Below are 16,931 nucleotides of genomic sequence, written 5' to 3' on the forward strand. Positions count from 1 at the left end.
CCCCTCACATATCTGGATTATGAATGATATATTCCTTCTTCTTTAGCCTTAAATACTTGGAGGTACACTGCACTGTCACACTTAATCAGTAGGTACTGATGTAGGACACACGGTGTATTTAAGCCAGAAGGTTTCTTAATTTGAGGAATTCAGGGTGGGAAATAGGTTTCCTGTTGAGGGCTAATGCCCAAGGCAGAGTTAATCAGGAGGTACATACCAAAAATAATTTGATTTAGCTTCTTCTCACCAAGAAAAATATTTAGTTCCCTTTTTTATTAAATTAGGAGCAGGCATCATAAAACTATTTCATAAGAATAACTCTAAACTTTATACTTGTCATTTTAAGGCAGAGATAATGAGGGAAGACTAGAAGCAGGCAAATGATGTGTAGAGATGAGGAAACAATCTGATTTGCAAAGAAGGAAAATGAATTTGAGGAGAAGAGAAAAGAGATTGAAGGAAGGAAGATGTTAGATGATTTTGAATGTTTAAGAATCATTATGTGCTATTCATCTTGTTGTAGGGTTCTCATTTCAAAATTTATTCATTCGTTGCCCACAGTATTTTCAGGGGATTAACAGACTTACCAGTGTTCATAGATCTTCAGTTGCTGTAATTAGTAAATCTTCAGAGAATTCTTGGACAGAGAGAAAGAGAGAGAGAGAGAATGAATGTGTGGTTTGCTGGTACAAGAAGGATTATACTTTTGTTTGTGGGGGGAAAAAAAATGACTAGTGAAATATCACCACTAAGGGTAAGTGGAGTCAAGCAGATGCCAGGATCTGCCTCCCTGTCTATAGTTTGTGAGAGTGTGTGTAATCTCCAGATTTAAATAGTTCGAACGTGATCTTTTCAGCAGTGGTTCTCAACCCAGCTAGCTTACATCAGATAGGGAGCTTTTAAAATATAGTGGTACCCAGGCGCCATCTCAAGAGAATCTAATTTAATTGGTCTGGGGTAGAATTTGGACATAATCTTTAAAAATTCCCCAAGTGATTGTAAGGCGCTGCCAGGGTTGCAAACCCCTATTTCTAGGCCAGTGATTCTCAAAGTGTGGTCTCCGGACCAGCAGCATCAGCATCTCCATCACCCATGAGTCTGTTAGAAATGCCAATTCTTGGCCCCACCTCAAGCCTATGAAATCAGAAAACTCTGGGGGTGAGCCTTTGCAATCTGCATTTGTGACGCGCCCTCCTGGTGAATCGGATGCACGCTCAGGTTTAAGAGATGGTATTTCAGGCAATGGGTAGTGGTGCTTGGAAGACACCGAATCCTGAGACTCAAGTGTACATATATAATAGTGGTTGTTGGAAATACTACTGTAGAGTCAATGCTACTGTCTTCAGAGTTCAGTTGCCTCAGGAGACTTCACTCATCCAAGGAGGAATGCCTGGGAGCTGTAACTTTCCACTGAGAGCCTTCACAGGGCTTAATTGCTAATGTGTAGGTCGCAGCTGATACCGAGTTGTGCCTCCTACTTGTTCCAGCGAAGCTTTCAACCTCACTCTCAATATTCCTAATTAATGATCTTCAGCTTCTGAAGCCATTTCATCAGTGGGTCTCCTGTCCCAGCACGTTTCGCCTCTGAGTAGTCCTTGAAGAGGGTGTTATTCCCAGCAGTCAGTTAGAAAAGGAAAGTAGAGGTGGCTCTAAAACAAGTCCTGTGACCAATTAACCACCTCCCTTTATTCCTCTTTGTAGTTCTTTAAAAATGGGTCAGGGGGAGAAAAAACTCGGGCTCTCACCAGCGGATCTCGCCTGTGTTTGTCTAACATTCTTCTATTGCACTTGGTATTTCAATTTCCTGCCTTAGGCATGAATTGGTTGAAAATTCCCTTTGAACTCATGCTCATTTTGTAGAAACTTGATGAAGTAGTGATGAGAGTGGTTAGGGGATTGTGTCCTGAGCTCTGAGAAGCAGAGCAGAGTAGGAAGGGAAATTCAGCACCAAACTTAAAAGGTTCATTCTTGGAGAAAGCCATGGGATTAGGAACGATTATTGTGGCCGCAATAATAATTTTAAGAATTCTCCTTGAATCTTGTTCTCTCATTGGATAAAACAGGGTCACAGTGAAAGGGGTGAGAGGTGAAGGGAAACTTAAACTTCTTAATCCTCTAATTGGCAGTAACAGTTTTTATTGCTTCATTTTCTGTTTACAAGGAAAACACCTTTACATAAAACAGTTCTATTGGATCAGCACCATCCTTGGTAAAGTTCATAGAAATTTCCCAGGTTAGTCCCTGTCGTTCCCTCACATGCTGTCCTGAGGAGGCTTCTGGAATTCCCTGCGGGATGGGAATCCCCTTGCATCACTGGGCACTTCCTAGTATGGGGTTCCCAATTTTGTTTGCTCTTTTGGTTTTATTCTCTCACTAAAGTAACAGAACCAGGATTTCTGAACAAGGAGTCACTTTAGGGAAGTATCTTTGCTGTCCAGTGTGGTGGCCACTAGCTTACATGCAGCTATTCAAGATAATAAATTAATCACAAATAAACCAATTTAAATTAATAAGAATGAAATAAAAACCAAAATTGGCACTAGCCTCATTTCAGGCCTTCTTATGGCTTGTGACTTAAGGTATCAGACAGCACAGATAAAGAGCATTTCTAGGGTACCTGGCTGGCTCAATTGGAAGAGCATGTGACTCTTGATCTAGGGGTTGTAAGTTTGAGCCCTGTGTTGGATGTAGAGATTACTTAAAAATAAAATCTGAAAAAAAAAAAAAAAAAAACATTGGGGCGCTTGGGTGGCTCAGTCGTTGGGCATCTGCCTTCGGCTCAGGTCATGACCCCAGCGTTCTGGGATCGAGCCCCACATCGGGCTCCCTGCTCCACGGGAAGCCTGCTTCTCCCTCTCCCTCTGCCGCTCCCCCTGCTTATGTTCCCTCTCTCACTGTGTCTCTCTCTGTCAAAAAAATAAATAAAATCTTAAAAAAAAAAAAAAAGCATTTCAGTCACCAAAGAAAGTTTTTGGGCAGTGTTGGGCAGTTTTGTGACCCTCATTAGTTGGAATACTGAGACTGAGAACAAGGTATCATTATTTGTTAACTATTCCCTATTTGTTCATTAACTGCTGTTTGTCATTGTACTCTATTTTCTTCTCTTTGAATTTAATCCTAACAACATCTCTGTAGGAACCCTAACCCCCTAACCCCATTTTACAGACAAGGGGATGAAGATGCGGAGGCTGAAAAACTTGCCCCAGACCATATAATCATAGAAGGTGCAGCCAGTGTCGGGACACTCATCTGCCTGATTCTAAAGTCCAAGCTTTCTTTGTTAAAGTGGCCCTTTTTAAAAAAAAATATTTTATTTATTTATTTGTCAGAGGGACAGAGAGAGAGAGAGCACAAGCAGGGGGGATGGCAGGCAGAGGGAGAAGCAGGCTTCCTGCTGAGCAACGAGCCCTATGCGGGGCTCAATCCCAGGACCCTGGGATCATGACCTGAGCTGAAGGCAGACGCTTAACCGACTGAGCCACCCCGGCGTCCCTGTTAAAGTGTCTCATAAGAAGATAAGTTCTCTGGTTCTTGAGGTCAGTAAGCCCATATCTTTAGCGGTACACTAAAAAACTCCAAACCAGTGACCAATAGTGCTTTGGAGGGTTTAAGTGGCTAATTGATAAAATGGAGCAAGTCAGTAGCACGTCTTTTCTTGTGTGATTTTCATCACTCCTCACAATTAGACCAGTGACCTGTGATAACAGTTTATGCAGTTACCCATTTCATGTGCTTTATGCTTTGATCTCCTGGGTTGGGTGGTGAGCACACCTCTTCCCATGGCATATCATTTTCCCATCGGAAAGTCTTGCTAATGTGGTTTCTCTGCTCCCACCTGGTTCTCTATTTCTTAAGGCCCTAAAGAACTAAAAGGATTGTTTTTCCACCTTTAAAAGTCTTGTTAAGGAGTGCCTGGGTGGCTCAGTTGGTTAAGCGTCTGCCTTTGGCTCAGGTCATTATCCCAGGGTCCTGGGATTGAGCCCTGTGTCAGGCTCCCTGCTCAGCGGGGAATTGGCTTCTCCCTCTCCCTCTGCTGCTCCCCCTGCTTGTGCGCTCACTCTCTCTCTCTCTCTCTCTCTCTGTCAAATAAATAAATAAAATCTTTAAAAAAAATAAAAGTCCTGTTAATATTATTTCATCCTGGTTTTCCTTCTTTTTAAAAAAGTGATTCATTCTACTTTCTTCACTTGATCCTTATGTTTTTAAGTGCCATTCTTATTCTAATACAGTTTGTCTCAATATGTATGTTGAAACTAATTGAACACTAAATGCATAAAGCATAGCCATCATAATGTTTATTCTAGCTGCTACTGTTAAAGTAACCTAAAATGAAATTGCCATCATTGACTGCTACAGCATTATGCTGCCCACTCATAGGGCTGACTCTTGCTTAAGAGTACCTCTGTGCTCGGATGGTTGGTTTTTTGGAGCCAAAGGTTGGCCCTTACATATATCCTTGTTAAATTCCATTTAGTTAGATTGATCTAACTACTTACTTTAGCTCATCCTCATAACCCAATTTTAAGTGTCTCTGAGTCACAGAGATTCAGTTTTGGGTTTTTTTTGCCAGATCATTTTTGCTACCCCAAATATTCACTATTCCATCCCATGCAGTATCAGCCACCTTTTTTGTTGACACTGTATCTTCATACCTTCTTCCATGTCACTGCCAAGAAATTGGACCAAGACCAGGGTCAAGGAAAAAGCTTTTTATCATCTCCCTCCATGTTGTTCTTTAGCCATTCATGGCTCCAGTAGTTATGGCTGTTGAACTAGTTATGAATCCACCTAATCATTGTTTCTTCCACCCCTATTTTTTCTGGTTTTTCTTCACCAGCATTCATTTGTTCATTCAGAGATTCACTCATTAATATTTAGTGAGCTCTTTCTGTGTCCCAGGAAGGCCCTTTTGGAAGTAGAACTGGTAGGGTTTTGCTAACAGATTAGGTGTAGACTATGAGAGAAGAGCGGCATTAAAGATGACTCTACGGTTTTGGACCTGAACAACTGGGAGAACAGAGCTGCCATTTACCAAGCCAGCTTTAGCAATACCTGGTGGGAGCAGGTTTGAGGGTAAAATATCAATAGTTTGGTTTTGAGCTTGTTAGGCTATAGATGCCTGTTTGACATCCAAATGGACATGTTGAATGTATATATGTAGGGCTTGGGGGAGGTCTGGGCTGGAGCAGGAACTCTAGGTGTCTTCAGCATGTGAACTGAAACCTGGACACTGGTGAGGGTGTAGGTGGAGACAGGAGAGGTCTAAGGACTGAGCTCTGGTCAGTTTGGATTCAGTGTGATGGGGATGAGCCAGCAGAAGAGACTGAGAAACAGTGGCCAGGGAAGGAGGAGGAGAACCAGGAAAGCAGACTATCCCAGAAGTGAGGGTTTCCAGGGGCACGTGGAAGAACCACTTTCTTAGATGGCACTGAGAGGTCAAGTAACATGAGGACCAAGAACCGACCGTTGGACTTGGCTACATGAAGGTCATCGGTAATCTTAACAGAAGCCATTTTGGTGGAGTGGTTCAGGCAAAAGGACGTCTGGGAACCTTGTTAAAGAAGAGTATGAAGTTAGTTTTTCGTATTGGGTTTTCTTCCAGATCCCTCTGATCTGTTAGGGATTAAGTTTGTAGTTGCCAAATCTGTCTTTCTCCCCCTTCTGCAAATTGCAGTGTCATTTGCCTCTCTCTAGGAGCTCATTGCAACTGCAGTGCCCCCTCATCATCTCTGTGGCCGAGCCATGTACAGTGCCCATCCTTGAGCCCCGGGACAGCTTCCCTCCAAACCAGTGATCTAACTTCATTTAAAGGACTGAAGTGCCACTGTATCACCTCCCCCTCTTTGTGGGGTTTACAACCTCCTTCCTTTCTATTTCTGCCCAAGGCTCCATCTCAATCTGACAGATAGGTCATGTTTTCCCATTGGATTTCTGTCACCATCTTTATCATCCTAAGCCAGAGATGAGTTTTTAAGGTTCTCAGCAAGACATTATTGTATCTGTGGTTCTCAACCCTGGCTGCACATCACATTCACCTCTAGAAGGTTTTTATGTTTTCTTTTTAAGGAAAATCATAATTTGAGTTTCTTACAACTTTAAGGGAATTATTTTATCATTGTGATAAAATGGTGATGTTCTTTACTTGTGAGTTTTAGAATTGTAATATTTTCACAGTTCTGGTGTGTTGCCTGCCACCTTCCATTCTTTTACATGGTGAAGCCTGATCGGACTTTTTTTTCCTTTTTATTGTAGCCTCCAAAAATGTCCTGTATCATCCTGAGAATGCCACAAATGGTCTTCAGGGAGACACAGTGACCTACAGCAGTGGTTCTTAAACTTGATCTTGCACCAGAATCACCTGGAAAACTTGTTTTTAAAACACAGGGTATCCCTAAAATTCCCAATTGGCTAGGTCTGAATTTGCATAGCAGACAAGCTCCAGGAGATTCTGATGCTCCTGGTATTTTGAGAGCCAAGGCTCTCTATCTAGGCTCCAGTGGGTAAATATCCTTAGGGTTGTGCACACAGATTGCTTTCCTGAACTGGCAGAACCAGGAGAATAAGTATGGCCAAGGGCAGAGATGAGGCTTGCGCTTGACTTGGTTGGGCCTCTCCGAAGCTCTGGTAAGCCTGAGCCGTGCAGAGGTGGAAGCTTTTCATGTGCCATAGGCCTCAGGAAGTCCTCGCTCTGAGCTTGTGTTTTGGTTTGCAGACATGTACTTGTATTCTTTGTGCCCTCCTGTCAAGGTTACATGTAGCCTTATCTTTGGCCTCTTTAAGCTGCCTTCGGAAGCACTACTTACCCTGACCCAGTTTAGAAGAGCAAATGTAGCCCCCTTTATCAACAATATTAATACCCCCACAAAAAGTTAAATGACAACTAGATTGAACAGAGAGTACATGCCATAGCTTCATCTGGCAAGTCCTTTGTTATATTTGAAAGTAGATGAGAGGATTCCAGAGGAAACATACGGATGTGGAGGATTCCTTACATTATTTTACATTTAACCAAATAAACAGAATTCTTTAAGTCACCCAGATTCACCACAGTATTCATCAAACACTCTTTGTCCCCACACCAAGGAAGTTGGAAAATTGTGCCATCTATCTTGTATCTCCCTTCCTCTTTCAAGAAATTTCCCTCCAAGATTGACCACCCTGTAGAACAATCCACGAATTCTAGGCATTGATCACTAGAGGAATATTTACAGAGGTTTTCTTTTTTCATTCTGATTCATTTATAATTGGTGGCAAATTTCTTTAACTCAAAGGCTGCACTGCTTTTATTCTTCTTGAGGTTGAAGAATGTCAAGATTCTTCAGGGATATGAAAGAATATTTTCTAAGATGTTAATTTTTGAAGAGTTTAAAATCAAACCCACATTCCAAAGTTTCCTGATAACTCATATGCTAGTTAAAGTTGTGAGGGGAATTTGTGGGGACTGACGCCCCTATTGTTTATCAAATTCCATTTTCAGATTGCTAAAGTGGTTGGCCGTAGTTGGTCCTGAACACACTCCTGATGGTCTACGTGTTGCTAACTATGAATGTTGCGTTCTTTCCAGCCATTTAAGACTCTCTCAAGACAAGTTCCCTATAGACAAGCACATAATAATTTCTTTCAGGTTATCTTTTCATTTCACGTTCTCTGTTGCAGACATATATGAGAGGAGAGTTCATATTTTTAATCTGCTGTGATTACAAGCCATCTGTTCTTCTTCTAAGAAGCAGTGTGTGGCCAGAGTATAACTGAATGAAAGAATTATGAGGCATTTATTAGCTCTTAGTAGGAATAGGTGGAAACCTGTGCCCTGTTTGTAAATCTTACATAACTGACAATTCAGAGTTCATTTAATATGCCCTGGAATTGGAAGCAAATTCTGCCTTGGGAGCGGGGAGAAACCCCCAAAACAACCCATTGAGCTCTTTGTATGGCTGGAGCCGTGCTGAAGCTTTGCACCTGCATACCCTCATTTCATGATCAGATACCATCATAAGGTGTTTTCATTGCTCTTCCCATTTCCCATTGCAGGTGCTTCCTCTGGCCTGGGAGAATTGAGGTGCAGGGCAGGGGTTTAAAGTCAGGTCTGGCCTACCCCCCAATTCATGGTGCTCCTCGTTGCTGCACACAGTCTGCACACACCACAGGCCACTCCCCTGAGGAATAGTGGCCTGCCGGTTACATTTGAAAGAACAATTTCTTGAAAATCGTCAGGGAGAGTGTCTCAAGAAATGAAGTCAGTCTTTATCTTTCAAAAGGAGTGGCTGAGGGCTTATTCCTAACTGCACTTTTCCTGCCACAGTGGCTTTTAGAGTCTGTGATTCAGCCCCAAATGCTACTTAAAAGTTCCAGTGGCATCTGTTAAATTTAAGCATTATTTTGTAATATATACCACTTTAGTTGGCCTTGCTTTATTCCCAGCAGAGCTTTACTTCCCTTCCCAGATCTTACCCAGGAAGACTGTGAGCCACTGTATGAGCACTCTAGGCCAAAACCCCCAAACTCTTTCTTAGTAGGAGACCAGAGACAATTTACTGAAGGACATCAGCCTCTTACTGTATTTTACCTCCTTGTCATCAAACCCATTAGCTCTGCTTCTCCGTGTTCTTTCTCATTCCTTTGTGACTTGCTTCTCACCCATGTAGAATCTTTCCCCATGCATGACAATAAATCTGTTAAGAAAAACAAACAAGTGACTGGAAAGGTGTACATCCCTGACCTGTAGCCAAAAGTCCCACAACAGACACTGAACAGGAGACAGAAACTCCCTCCCCTTCTGATTCCTTTTCACTTGAGACAAGTCACTTCCTCCCCTGCATCCCATTCAGCCGGTAAAACTTGAGCTCAAAGGACTAGTCATCTGTTTGCAACCAACGAAGCCCCCACACGTTCCCGTTATGGGGTTTGAATTCACACAGTCTGCCAGGGTCTTACAGATTGTTCTGCCTGATTGGAAGGTGGGAAAATAACTGTGTGGCACGGAGGAGCGGGCATCACAGCCTGTTTTCTGGTGTGACACTATTCTATTCATAAATGAGCCAACTTAATTGCAAGCCGTGAGTTTGATTCTGTGGTGTTTCTTATTCTGAGGACAGGGTGCAGGTAAGAGGGAGGTAATCCCTCCTAGACAGAGAACAAGGCAGACATTAAAGTAATTTTTATCATTGATGTATTTTTTTTTAATTCATTTAACAAGCACTCCTCACTGTCAGGCCCAGTTTGAGGCAGTGAGAGCCCAAGGGTAACAGAAAGCAGCTCCTCCCCACAGGCAGCCCCTGGGGGATGGATGTATGCAGCCATGTGTTTACAGCCTATGATGATTCCACAACGGAGTCATGAATAAAGTGCTGTGGCAGCAAACAGGAGCTTATTCCTGCCTGAAAGGTGTCAGAGAATGCTCAGGGGAAGGACTTGTTGGTTGCTAAGATTTTTCCTATTAACGCTGGCGTGGCCCGTAGCGAACTAATTCAGGACGAGACAGTGCGCCAGACTCAGTGTGGCTCTTTCGTAACCTATGCATTGGGGCAAACGTGTGCAAATAGAATCCAAACAATGGTGGTAAACCGAAACACCACCAGGAGGTGGGATCTTAAAGTGGAAGGCACTGGGGCATCATCAGAAGAGATTCGTGGCCTCGGACTTCCTGCGTGAGGCCCTTCTCCTGTTTGTCGTCAGAGGGCTTTCTCCAGGCCTTCTCTGTATGCTGTGATCTTGAATTCGGGCTGTGTCTCATTCTGTTACTAAGATTATAGTGTTCCTTCTACCTGGCCTGCCAGGTATTGCCAGGTTGGCAAGGCACCACACCAAACAAAACCTAGCCATGATCACTGGGGATCTTCGACAAGTGAAAGAGAGCAGAGCTCTTCAGTTTCTCGATGTTTCCAGAACACTGACTGGTAATCGTTTATGACTCTCTGGGTTGTCCTGAGAGTCAAATGCAATAAGGTACAGAAAGGGCTTCACACAGTATGTGGCACACAATCAGTGCTCAAGGAATCTTAACTCTTGTTATTGCCAATTTGTTCACCCTTGAGTTTCTGCAGTTAGGTTAAGGAAACAGTGTATATCCAATGGAATGACTCTTTATTCTCTCCTTCCCTGACCTAACTGTCTGCTGGTTTATCGTATATGCCATCCTAAAGGTATGCTGCTTGCTTTTGTTGAATGTAAACTGCAAGCTTGGATTCCTTGGGCGAGTATTATAGTAAGGAGCAGGCCAAGGGGGTTAAATTGACAAAAGATTTGTGTCGACTTTTCTTCTGCTTTAACTCCGGGTAAGGATTGTTACTGTCCAGGGATCACTGTTCCTGCCCCCCAACCCCCACCCCACCTTCAGTGTGATTTACTGCCCTAGTGCTCTGCTGCTTTCTTTACTTTCCCCTTTCCTCCTGCCTTCTACCGAACTAGCCCTCCCACCCCACTCCTTCTGCAGTGGGGCTTTGCCACTACCCTGCTCTCTTACCCAAGAGGGCATCCCACACCGGCAGCTTCAGCATCTGAACTCTTTTAGTGCCTGGCTTCCAGGATGGAGTGAATCACTCTGCTCAGGGAAGGGAGCTGAGTGACTCTGTGCAGCATCCTTGGTTCAGTCCCGTGGCACTAATGGATAGACACGGCTGCCAATGCTCACTCTAGAGGGAATAGGTACAGTGGGGTGGGTCCAGGCTAGGCAGCCTTAAATGTGCCTCCACATGGGTTCTGGAAGCAGGTCCTTTGAAGTAATGCATGGCAGTGGGCTTTGGAGTATTCAGAGATTTGGATTTGATTCCTGGGTCTGTCACTTACTATGTCATACTGGACCAGTCCTTACCTTCTCAGATTCCACTTCCTTATCTATAAAATGTGAGTAACAGTTGTGTTCTTTCATAGGCTAGTGGTGAGGATTAAGTTGAATACTGTAAGTAAAGCTTAGCACAATGCCTAGAACATAGGTGCTCTGTAAACTGTGCTTTTTCTTTCAAAACCACATGACTTTTTAATTCCATGTTGTAACATACTGCAGTTTATTTTGATATGAAAATATTTAATATGTTCCTTAAAGCCTTTTAGTAAAGTTGTTACTCCAGGAAGAGAATTGACGTGTTGTTTTTTTGTTTCTGTTTTTTCATGAAAACCTTCAGGAGAAGTGTCTTTCTAGATTTAATATTTAGGAATGATCGAGTTATCTTCAGTACTGATTGATTCTCATCTTATGGACTCTGATTGGCTTTTTTTTTTTTTTTTTTTTTTTTACATTGGAAACTAGCAAACTCAGAGCCAAATATTGCAGAGACCTATGACCATGGTGGGAATGTTGGACAGACCTACCGTTGGTTTCATTTTATGTTTCTACCCTTGTTTTTCTTATTTCCTCTATTTTTAGTCTTTGCCTTGTTAATCCAACCTGCCTTAAATCCTTGATGACAGGTGAGGATAAAATGCCAGTGACAGAACAGACCCATCTGGATGAGTTGCCTGTGGACAGCCCCATGGGCATGGTTGACACTACTCACATGCCTAGAGCATCATCTTTGCTCTTCCTCGTCCTACACCCAACCACATCCTCTTCTTTCTTTTTTGAGTTTCTCCCAAATCTACCCCTTTGTCTTCACCCATCACCTTCCATTGTCTCTTATTTGGGTTTTTGGGGTGACTTTAAACCTGTCTGCATGGTTCCATGATTTCTCCCCACCAGCGCACGCACCACACTCCTTACCTGAGAGAGCTCTCCAGCCTACAGGTCTTGTTTCTCCTTGGCCTGCCCAGTGGAACCCTCCTACCCTGTTGGCCTCATCTGCTGATGTTGCCCTCTTTCTGCTTACTGGACTCTTGTCCCCAGAGCATGCAAGCTGTTCAAGCCTTTTTCCTATGTGGGTGCTGTTTGTTTTTCTTTCTCTGCCTCTTGCCCTCTTCCTCAGGACTTAGCTGAGAGGTCATACCCCTCAGCCCTGGCCTCCCTAGAGCAGAGTTGTGGCCTGGCCACCTCTGGTCCTTGGTGTATGCTGTGGTTACACTTACCGCAGTGCTCTGTTGCTGCCTCAAGTTCTGGCCAGTACCCCTATGAAACTCAGCGGGTGTTGAAGGAATGAGTGAATGAGAGAGAGAGAGAATACACAGATCTCGCCGTTCTGAGCCTCCTTCTGAGATACCTACATGTGTGAGAAGTGTTAGCATTTCCACCTTTATTTTACACGTAGGGTAAAATTCGAAGATAAGATCTTCCACCCCTGGCAGTGAGTTTAGGGCAAAGTAATTGTAGGGTCCTTGTATTATTCCCTTTTTTCAAACTATAGAAAATGACTGCTTGCCACTGGTGACGGTGTAGTTGTTGCCACTCTAGAATAAGGAGGGAGGAAGTTGTTCTATAATGCATCAGTGTCCTGGGCTGAATTGGAACAGCCTTGTCCCCAGAATGGGCTCAGCGCCCTCACTTAGCAGATGAACCTGTGGTTTGCCCAAAATTCAGAGCGCATTTATCTTGACTTCATTCACTCATTCCCTTCTTCCGTCTATTAAATATTAAGCACTTGCTCTGTTTCCTTCCCCTTGAGAAAGACTCTCCAGGCAGAGCAGTGGTGGCCTGGATGCTGGAGGGCAGGGCCAGGATGGTCTCACTGAAGATTAAAGCTGTCTATACGCACGCACGCACGCACGCACGCACTTACGCACTTACTATGAGCTGGTCCTGTGCTGATTGCTGCAGTGTAGAGTCAAATGAGATTGGGACCCTGTCTGTCTATACCAAGGAGCTAACAGCCTAGCAGGGGCGGCCCCTACATAGACCAGCTGTTTAGTGCAGGAATAAATAAGCATGTGAAGCATATGCCTGACCCAGAGGAGGAAGTGATAAGACTATTCAGAAAAGCTCCACAGAGATGCCCATGCCCTTGCCTAGGGTTCAAGGATGCATAAAAGTTCACTAAACACATTGAGGTGCATTAGAAGCAGAGGGCAGAAGCAGCACGTATGTTAGAGATTGCTCTGATAGGGGCATTGAGAGTTCACGAGACACCAAGAGAAGCAGCCCTAATATTCCAAGTGGGAGATGATAGGAGCTGCAGAACAAGAGACGGGGCAGGGGCGGGGGTTAGCTCTTTAAGAAGTAAAATCCACAAGACTTGGTGACTGATGGTGGAGGGCTAGGGAAAGGGAGGAGTTAGGTTTGACTCCCAGGCTTTTGGCTGAAACCTCTGGGTGGAGGGGGTTAGAAGCTGGATCACACCCTGGCCTGTTGACTCACAACCCAGGGCATGGGATGCGAAGCTTCTAGTAGCCTTTGGTCTGTTAAAGAGATAACTTGGCCTGTGTAAAATGAGCAGCTCAGGCCTAAGAAAGAAGTGATGGTTAGTGTGTTCCTCCTTTCTGAAGAGAGCTGGACAGTTTATCTGCTGAGAGATGAAATTACCTCCTAATTAAGGAGAAGTGAAGGCTGTGCTTCTGGCAGCAGTAAGAGAACCCCCCGCCCAACGTCTGTTTACTCATGGGAGCAAAGCAGCAAAGCTTTGAGAGCAGGGAACTTTAGAAAGGCACAATCCTGATGCTTAGTGTGGGAGTTTGAAGAACTCAGAACTGCTGGCTGCAGAGGGAGAAGCCTGCTTTTGGCGGGGAGGGGGCAGACCGCATGTGTGCCCGGTGGTGGGGTCTGGCTGAAATCCAGGAAAGTTTGAACACCAGAGTAAGATTCCGTGATTTATTTAAAAAAAAAAAAAAAAAAAAAAAAAGGCATTCTAATTAGTCTGTTTATCATCAAACTTACACTGGGTTATTTGTGATCAAAGTTATGAAATGAGAAAATACAAAATTAGATGTTGCTGTTTAATTCTGTAGAAAGCTACTATTATATACTATTGATTCAGATTGTTCAAGCATCACTTTTTTTTTTAATTTTAAAAGATATTTTTGCTAATAGAGAGGAGGTTGTAGAGAACTTGGTTTGAGGAGTCAGGATTAAACACTTGCAGGAAACCCAGTAAGATGTGCGTAAGGCACATCCTGTTGCTTTGGAGAGGCTCTTGTTCTGCCATCTATGGAGCTTCAGCAGGTCTGTGGTAGAATTCAGAGGGTCAGTGAACTTGGATGGGAACAAAATTACATCTTTATTTTAACCAAATTCTAATCAATTTATTTTTTATTATAAGTTAAGTATTTATTTATTTTAAAGATTTATTTATTTTAGAGAGTGCGTGTGCATGCGTGTGCAAAGCTGGGGGAGAGGCAGAAGGAGAGGGAGAGAATCTCAAGCAGACTGTGCTGAGCATGGAGCCCGACACAGGGCTCAATCTCACAACCCTGAGATCATGACCAAGAGTTGGGCACTTAACTAACTGAGCCACCTAGGTGCCCTATAAGTTAAGTATTTAAAACACAGTAGTATTCGCAGTATGTGTCACCATTAGAATCATCTCTCTTTTCATATTATATTATAATTGTGGCACATATCTGAAGATATCATTTATGCTTACCACTACTTTGTATTTATGGTAGTTATTAGATCGACCACTATGTGAGAAGAGCCAGTGCCTTAATAAACAAGTGCATACATTACTAAATCACATACAAATTTTTTTTTAATTTGGATAATCATACTTCAGTCAAATCATTTTTTTTTTTTTAGTCCTATGCATTGTGTTTCATGCATTTAAAAAACCTTATTCTTAGCCCATGTCATCAGCTTCACAGCTGCCCAAAGAGGTCCATGGCACACAAAAGGTTAATAACCCCTGGCTAAGATCATGTAGTTGTGGCATGTGACCTCCACCTGGTGGCAGCATACTCCTTAAAGGTTAAATCTATAATCAGCATTGTGAAGAAACTTTTAGGATAACAGTATACTTGAGTATGGTTTTCAAACAGTTTTGATCACAAATCCACAGTAAGAGGCTTTACATCATAAGTCATTATACTCATAAGTTTCACAAAACAAGACTTGACCTTACCATGTGACATACTGGTATTTTTTATTCTATTCAAATATTCCCTTTGATTCTCTTTCTTTACAATAAAATACTGGTTGTAACACAGTATACCGCAGTTCAGTGGGTTACACTCTACTGTTTGACATCGTAGGAGACCCTCTTTCACCATATTTCATGATTTTTTACCCGATGAACTTCACTTTGGTCTTCCCCGAAATACCCATACATTTTCAGGGACATAATACATTTTATATAACTGTCAGTAAATATAAATGTGCTTTTACACAGCTTTTAAAAAATTATTTATTAGTGATGTGTAATTTATATATGCTGAAATGAACTGAGCTTTAGCATATAACCCACCAAGATACAGAACATTCCCATTGCCACACCAAGTTCTTCTGTGCCTATTCTCATTCAGTTGCTCCCTAGATAATCACTATCTGATTGCCTTTTTTTTTTTTTTTAAAGATGTTTTTGTTATTTATTTGACAGAGACAGAGAGAGCACAAGCAGGGGGAGTGGCAGGCAGAGGGAGAGGGAGAAGCAGGCTCCCTGCTGAGCAGGGAGCCTGAATCGGGGCTTGATCCCAGGACCCTGGGATCATGACCTGAGCCGAAGGTGGATGCTTAACCGACTGAGCCCCCCAGGTGGCCCACTATCTGATTGCTTTGACCACAGATTAGTTTTGCTGCTCTAGAACTTTATATTAGTGGAATCATACAATAGGTATTCTTTTAGCTTGGCTTCTTTTGCTCAACATAAGGTGGAGATCAGGCCATGTTGAGTGTATCAGTAGTTTTGTGAGGAGCATTCCATTGAATGAATGTACCACACTTTGTTTATTCTCCTGTTGATGACTTGGGTTGTTTTCTGTCTTAGCTATTATAAATAAAACTTCGACTAACATTTGAGTACAAGTCTTTCTGTTCACATGTTTTTATCTTTCTTGGTAAATACCTAAAATGGAATTGTTGGCTTAGTCAGTAAATGAAATGTATGTTTAACTGTAGGAAACTGACCAACTGTTTGCCAGCGTTGTCGAACCATCTTACATTTCCACTAGCAATGTATGAAAGTTTGGATTGCTCCACATCCTTACCAACATATGGTGTGTCAGTCTTTTTAATTTTAGTCATTCTGGTAGGTACAGGGTTGTATCTCTTAGTGGTTTTAATTTGCATTTGTCCGATGACTGATGTTGAATACTTTTCCATGTGTTATTAGCTGTTTGTTTATCTTGTGAAGTATCTATTCAAGCTTGAGTTGTTTGTTTTCTTAATATCGACTTGTAGTTCTTTATTTTGAATGCCACTCCTTTATGTCAGATACATGCATTTATGAATATTTTCTCTCAGCCTGTGACATACATATTCATTTTATTAATGAGCAAAGGTTTTCAATTTTGACAGAGTTCAATTTAATAATATTTTTCCTCTGTATTTTGTGCTTTGTGTGTCCTAAGAAATTTTTTTCTATTCTGTTTGGCAAGACAGTTTTGGTTTTTATGTGGAGGTCTATCATCCATATCAGATTAATTTTTGTGTATGGTATGATGTCAATGTCATGTTTTATTTTCTTCCCATATTTACGTTTGGTGTTCACAGGTCATTAGTTGAAAATACGTTCCTTTCACCATTGAATTATAGCACAGGATTTAAAAAGGGAAAAAAAAAACTATTTAGCCAAAGAAGTGCAGAAGTGACATTTTCCTATAGGCCATCACTGACCCTTTGGGCCTCGGAGACCGTCCCCAACCTGCAGTTTTGGTCTTCTATTCCTTTCTGAGTTAGCTCATCCACAGTTAGAGATTTTCAGAAATCACTCATAAGGTGTGAGTAGTTATAAGGCTACATTTTACAGGGTCTGTAGCTGTGCCACAGAGTGGCTAGCCACATATGGCTGTTTAAATTAAAGTTAAATACAGTTTAAAATTCAGCTTCTCAATCATAGTAGCCACATTTCATGTGCTCAGTAGCCACACGTGGTTATTGGCTACCCTGTTGTACAGTGACAGGAAGCAGGGTTTGGACAGTT

The 16,931-nt window shown here is 42.5% G+C and overlaps 1 protein-coding gene across 5 annotated transcripts in view; it reads left to right on the forward strand.

The window, feature by feature from the left end:
- The window catches only part of SLX4IP (SLX4 interacting protein), a 286,122-nt gene that overhangs the window by 202,282 nt on the left and 66,909 nt on the right, over positions 1-16,931 (forward strand). The window lies entirely within an intron of this gene.

This window comes from Phoca vitulina, unplaced genomic scaffold, assembly GCF_004348235.1.
Source record: "Phoca vitulina isolate PV1807 unplaced genomic scaffold, GSC_HSeal_1.0 scaffold22, whole genome shotgun sequence".
Lineage (NCBI taxonomy): Eukaryota > Metazoa > Chordata > Mammalia > Carnivora > Phocidae > Phoca > Phoca vitulina.